General features: G+C 42.1%; 1 long non-coding RNA gene across 1 annotated transcript; it reads right to left on the bottom strand.

Moving 5' to 3' along the window:
- Positions 1–330: 330 nt before the first annotated feature.
- Positions 331–5,096, bottom strand: LOC137858837 (uncharacterized). The gene is made up of 3 exons (XR_011098046.1): positions 4,617–5,096; positions 2,036–2,131; positions 331–1,109 (listed from the first exon to the last, which is right to left on the bottom strand). It is a non-coding gene; the product is annotated as an uncharacterized lncRNA (long non-coding RNA).
- Positions 5,097–7,093: the final 1,997 nt, after the last annotated feature.

Genomic DNA, 7,093 nt, shown 5'->3' with positions numbered 1-7,093 from the left:
TACAAGAATACAAGAAAAAATGGTCAAAAGGGCATGCCGGGTGCTGAGCCCCAGGAGTGGATGGAGGGCTTAGGTTCCCAGGCCACCAAGATGGTTTGGAAAGTTTTATTGCTAGTCCATACAGACCCAGAAGCAAAACTGCCAGGATTTATTTTCTTCCTGGAGAGATGCAAAAGAGCAAAGTCCAGAGGCAGTTAACCCAGAGCCACTTAAAAAAGATAAATCTGTTGAAAGTCAGTATTTCCTTAAAGAGCTGGAGGGAGGCTTTTTTCTTTAGGAAAAAAAATCTATTTCATCAAAAAAGTGCAACTTTTGTTTAAAAAATGAAGATTTTCTTAACCTGATTTTCCCACACTTTATTCCCAGAAAAATAGCAAATGTTAGTGTTTAAATCTGTATTTTAATTTTCTAAAGTATGAAGGAAGGAATAATTCAGTGTTCAGTGGCAGGAAACCACAACAATTTGAGGAGCAATCAGGTTGCTCCCTAAACTAAAATGCATGAAATAAACAAAATAAGTGAATGCATGTTTTTCACATAGGAAAACCCCAAATCACTTCCTAATCAGATGGAACCTACAGCATTTCTTGTGGAGAGAAAACTGTACAGTGTTTTTGCTGGACGCCAGGAGCCGCAAGACTTCTCTCCTGGCCCACCTTCAGCTCTTTCGTGAGGAAGCAGAGTTACCCTGTCAAGTGGATGCAGTTAGCTTCAGTCATGTCACAAGCAAACTTGGTATGCCTCTGGGGAGCAGAAGGAAGGAGTTCATTTCTGAGACAGAAGGCAGCTGGCAGGCAAACTCCAAGAATAGCCACAGGGTCTTCTGCAGGAGAAAGTTCAGGCTCTCTTTACTTGGTTCATTGGGTTTGTTGTTATTCTTTCTTGAGAGACCAGTAGAGCCCCAGAAAGACACAGTGGAGCTGATGCCAAAGCAGAAAGCAACGGTGCAAAGTCCTGCACAAAGGAGATGTCCAGGTTTCCAGGAGTGCACCCAAAAGCTCCTGTTTGGGGATTTAGGTTTTGGGAGCCTGGTCTGGCAGCCATGCGTCCTGCATCAGCTGACAGTTTCATTTCTCTATCCAAACAAGTGATTCTTTGCATTTCTGCAGCTGAAAGGTGATATTGCAAGAGAGGAAAAAACAAATCAAACGAGGGAAGTGTGTTTCATTTGACAATGGGTCTTTAGAGCCTGCATTTTTTTAGAGCTAGACTCTTAAAGTAAAAAAAAAGAAACAACCCGTGTCTGAAATATGTGCAAAATATAGCTCAAATCTAAAAGCTGTAACTGTGTGAGAAAAGTCAGATGTTAAACAATCACAGTTTTATTCCTCCCAGCAAGGCAGCCTGTGCACCTGTAGCCATTATTGTCTCTACTGTATAAAGTGAAAATGAATATCACATTGTATTGAAAACCCTCATGGAATACAATTACTCAACAGGAACTGTCCTAAATCTATCAGCTGTAACTCACTTGTAATTTTGTGGGACTAATGCAGAGAAATGTTTCTCCATGCCTAGTTTGCCCCCAGCCTTTCCCCCCATTAATATATTTCATCCACTTTTGCTTACTATGGCTAAATTACTTGTAAAAGATTAATTACCTATGGGAAGTGTCTGTTTTGGTCTGTAGGAATGACATTATGCTGAACATTAAATGCTGACACTATTAAACTCTGCCGGACATGTTTTGATATAATAACTCTGCAGACCACAAGTGAAATGGGTCCCTCACCAATTCACTACCTCATTGTTTTTCTGTCATCAGCAAACTTTGGGATATAGTCTCAGCCGACGTAGCTCAGAGTTTCATTCATGTCAGCGGAGTAGCTTACTGGGGCTTTTTATTTCCCTGGAAGTTTTTCTGAGTTACCAGATGAAGATAAGAGTCTTTGTTCACCAGTAACCTTGAGCTGAGGTACAGAAGCTGCCATTTTCCAGGAAGAAAAGCTAGCTGGTTGGGAAACTGAAGCTTTTTCGGTTGAAATCAACAGTTCAAAACAAAACACATTTTCCTTTCAGAATTATATTTTCCCACCTTAGAAAGAAGAGAGCTGTTTTGCTTTGGTGCGCAGAAACTGCAAATGTGCAGGTGTGGGTGGCAATTTGGGGGAACTTCTGTCTACTTTTCCATCTGGAAAGAGAAGCAGAAGGAATTTGAAAGAAAGGTGATAAAGAATTGGTGGAGAGACTCTAACATCTCCCCTTCCCCCCCTCCTAGTGTGAAAAAATGCTTTAAAAATGCTAAGAGATTTTAAAATCTGATTTCTTTCCCTCCAGTCATCCCATCTGTATTTACCTGGTCTCTTGTCTTTCACTTTAAAGGAGCTACTTTTAGCCCTTTTTCCTGTTGATTTGCTGACCTCTTCACACTTTCAGTGCAGGAGTGAACCCTGCAAAGTAGCTTTAGGCCACTGGATTTTGGTTGGTCTCTGGCTCTTCATGGTAAGATACCCGTGTTGATCACAGGTTGAAATCTTGACTTGAGAGCAAGACACCTCACCCACAAGCCTTGTCGTATGGATTTTCTTTCAACGGGAATGAAGAAATGCATGACACAGGAATCCCATGTCTTTGTTCGCATTGCCACATATGGGAGCTTTGCCTTTTGGGACTTTCTCCACGAAGGACTGGAAATCAGCATAGCTTCAGCTAAATCAACTAAAAATCAGATTTCTTGATGCCAAGAGGATGTACGTGGCCTCCTTTGAATTACCAGATGAATTTCTTATACAAAATACACCATCTGGGCTTGGAAAATCTACTTTCAAAGCCCAGTCATCTCTTCTCCTAACAGCTACATTTCTCCTTACCATAGTCCAATCCACCCATGTTCAGGGCACCAATGACTGCTTTTGATCTTTCCCTGCCTGCACTCCCCAAATTCTCATCTGCTGCATGTACGTAATGCTCACCCCTGACCCCACACTCTCTCTCCTCCAGCTTTATCCCTTGGAGCTGGTTGAAACTCCTCTGGCACCTAGGAGGAGTGGGTGTATTTGGTGGTCTCACCACACCAGCATGGTACCCACCATGCTGCATTGCAGGGCCCACGATCACTGTCCACTGACATGTTGTATGTGCGCAAGTTTGCAGACTCAATGGTAATTAAAACCAATCCCTCTGCCCCTGACCCTGAGTAGATTAAGCTTGGATCCTGCCTGCCTGCAAATGTACTTGTATAAAGCAAGGAGTTGAGGTGAGGAGAAGAGAATATGGTGAATCTTTCAAGGATCAGCATTTTAAACTGCAAGCCCTTTTGTTCTGTAATCTGGGATATTCCCCAGCAGTCCACATGGAGAAGAAAAGGGGCATTGTCTGGCGAGTGGCTTCATTACTAATCTCTCCTGGATGCATTTTAATTCATTTTAATGACTCTGCCTCCTGTCAGACCTTTCATTTGTTAAAGGGGTTTGTTAAAGAGATTAAGTGCAAGGGGAATTTGAACCTCAAAACACTACATCCCTTCCCCCTCCCCCAACTCCTCCTCTCTCTCCCCCCAAGATTAATATTACACCAAAAGGAAGAGAAAAGGCGTTTTCTGTGAAACACATTACAAGATTTTTAGGAAGAGAGGGAAGGAGGAGGAGCAATGGAGCATGCTGGACTCTTAACCCATGGAGGAGCTGGATGCTGGTAGTATTGATGTTATGCTTTTCCAGCGACATTGTTCCCCATGCATATGTCTATTGAAGCTTTGTGCAAACACAGCTGTTTATTAGGAATGCCAGCTTAGGGAAATAAACCATCTGCCTCAATTTGATTCTACTTCTGGCTTCTACTCATGTGGGAGCTTGGAATAACCTCCCCCACCCCTGAAAAACAAATGTACCATGCAGTAGATGTACTGCATAGAAACCTTTCAACTGAAATCCAGGCCTTCAGCCAGCTGAAGAAATGAGAGAACTTCTTGGTTTCCTGCATCAACTTCCTACCCAAGGATCTCAAAGCCCTTCGCACAGTGTGGGAAGTGGCAAGGTCAACAGAATCCCTGCATGGAACTATGAGTTTATTTTCAAAGTTCACAGTCTCAGTAGACATCCTTTGAGACATGTGTTTCATGGATTTACTAGAAAAATTCCCTCAACTAGGTCAGTGGACTATTTCAGTCCTTCTCTCAGTCCGCAAGTCCTGAAAACAATTTTTATAGCTCTATGGACTCTTAATCTCCTTAGGACTGAACGGGCCTCAGAAGTTCATGAAAAGGATAATAGAATTAATTGCCACGCAATAGCAGAATGGTGGATTTTGGTCAAGAAGAAGGCTTTCTTCCCTACATCCCTCAATTTTCCCCTAATGGCCAATTGGTACATGGTACTATGAGAGTAGCATGTATTTTGTGCAGAATGCTTACACAGAAGATGCATCATATCCTCGTTTGTATTCTTTCTGTTGGCTTTAGAGTGGATAGGGTCAGGCTTCCTTGCAGAGGGAAAATCATAAGCATTTCAAAAAAAGAGACATGTGGGATGTTGCTTTTAAGCAGAATGATCAGTTGAGTTGCCATAGAATGGAGTAGGGCTGCTTAGAACAGGTCGGATATTGGACATAATCCAACACAACCATGCTTTTGGGAAAGAGGCAGGTGACATATTATGATGGATAAGTGGGAAAACTACCTGTAAGTATGAAGCAATTCTTCCACTCTTCTTGCTATTAGTAGGGACTCAAGATGAATACTCCGCACAGTTTTGGTTACTGCTTTTCAGGAAAGATGTAGACCAGCTGGAGAGCAACAGGAGTGATTGAAGACCTGACTTAGAAAGAAAAATTAAAAGAAGTAGGGTTGTTTAGTCTAGAGAAGAGAAGCTGAAGAAATCTATGATAAATGTCTTCGTGCACACACAAATTTGTAAAGGAAAATGAACAACTTGTTTTGCCCATCAATGCAGAAAGAGTGAGAGGCAATGGGTTAAAACTGAAGCAAAGGAGAATAGGTTGGAAATAAAGGAAACCTGCTTAGTATTATGTACAAAAAGACAAAGGACAACATTAGTGTCTTGTGGGAGACATGTCAATCACATGGGGAGATACATCAGGACTTGTGGAATGGCTAGTCCTAAGAGCTGGAAGAGGAAGTTATAAATGGCACAGGTATAACCATTACAGGGTGGAATGCTGTGATTCTTCCCAGTGACTTCTGGAGATCTCTAGCAGTCTTGTTTTCTATGATTCTTTGTATTTTCTACATAGATAGTCTAGAGAGTCTGATAAGCCCACTGATGATCTAGTTTCAGGGCTGAATGCATCCCTGAAAAAGGACATAAATCATTATGGATTGATTTTGGGTGAAATGGTAGATAATCAAGAAACAAACCAAAACCATAAAAAGCCCAATGGAGAAAAAGTTCCCCATCTATTATATTCCCTTGCTGTATTTTAAGTTTCAGGGACAAATCCATCCTGCCATCATGCAACAAATCTCCACACCCTCATAAAACCAATATAATGAGCGGAACATGGTAGCAAATCCTCTGGGTTTTGTTTTAGTTTGGAAGGCATTAAAGAAAAGTGTTGTGCAGAGGGAATGGAAATGCTGCCCGGGTGCCAATTCCACAAGGGCGTGTTCTTCTAGAGCCAGGTATGTCACTCAATGAAAAGCAGTCAGTGTTCAGCTCCTGCCATGGTTTGGGGGTTAGCCAAAGAGGTTGGAGAGGGGTGGCTGGAAGGAGAAAGGAGCCTGGTATTTTTCACTGCCAACTTTCTGCTTTTTGTCCAGCTTCCTCTATACAAATGACATCTGAAATGCAAGCTGGCCCCTTTCCGTTATGGAAACCTCAAACTGAATTTAATAGTAGGGGCTTATATTCAAGTGTCCCATAAAGTGTTGTAGAAATTGTATCATCACTGGAGCATTTTGTGGTGTGGTCCAATCTCTTCAACATGAAACTTTCCCCATCATAGAATTTTAGACTAGCTAAAGTGATTTGGACACATCTTCTGTTCACTCATGTAGACATACTTTTATTAAAAATTATTATTACTTCAAAAATCATTATTAATTCACTGCTTTACATCTCGTGAACAGAGTGAGAACCCATTCTTCTAGACAGAGGCTAAGCAATAACTACATCCCTTGAGGCTGTAAATTGGTGTACATAGCAATGAATGAACGTACAATGGTAAATCGGTGAGGAACCCAGACAAAGCATGGCAGTGTTCAAACTGTAAGGGAAAGATCAGCCAGCAGATAAAGGAGAACAACTCAGCACCTTCCCAGCTTGGTCTGGTTGTAGCTTGGGCTCAGAACAGGCAGCGCATAGATGGCACTGGATGTTGGCTGCTGGACTGAGCTGTAGTTTGACATGTGTCAGTGATATTTAATTACTAGGACAATGGATGCATCTCAATGCTTCAGTCAGTTTTGGAAATATCAAGTACTGGGGCATTTTCCCTCCCTCTTGACATCCATAGGATCTGAGAGCAATTTTCCTGCAATACCACTCAATCCCTATGGAATCCCACTGCTTTCACCCTTATTACGTGCCAGAAGACTTTCCCACAAGGGTTTAATCTTTTTCTGCCTCAACTGAGAAATCTGTGGAAACAGAAAAAGCACAAGACAGACTAAAGAAGAAAGAAAACACAGTCGGGAATTGTTCAGCCTTGTTCCAATATGCCCTGTCTCCCTACAGCTGAGATTCTTCTGAAATTCACTGGTACTAACTAGCATTCATCACTCCAACCCACAGCAATTTACTGGTGGCGATTTTCCGCTTCCAGCTGGTGACTTCCTGACCTCAGAGGTTAAGACAATTTTTATTCATGCTACTGAACTTGGCATCTGAATTTTAATGTCATGCTTTTTGCCTCCCCGCCTCCCTGTTTTCCTGGTGGAGGCTTACAGCCTGTGGAATATTTTCAGGGGAAATGGAGAAGCAATGTGCCATCCCCAAAGCATGACAGTACAACATGGCAAAAACATTGCCACACAGTAGTGCGAGCCTCATACTTTCAGGTGAGGGTGATGTTGCTGGGAGAAACTGCAAGCCAGATGCCTACATTCTTAGGGTTGAGTTCAAGTGGGTCCCCCACTGAAAAAACATTTTCTATTGTTTTTAATTTATCGCAACCAACAGAGAGCCATCATTTTGTA

This window comes from Anas acuta, chromosome 6, assembly GCF_963932015.1.
Source record: "Anas acuta chromosome 6, bAnaAcu1.1, whole genome shotgun sequence".
Classification (NCBI taxonomy): Eukaryota; Metazoa; Chordata; class Aves; order Anseriformes; family Anatidae; genus Anas; species Anas acuta.
The sequence above is the reverse complement of the archived record's forward strand: the minus strand, read 5'-3'. Positions and strand labels throughout refer to the sequence as shown.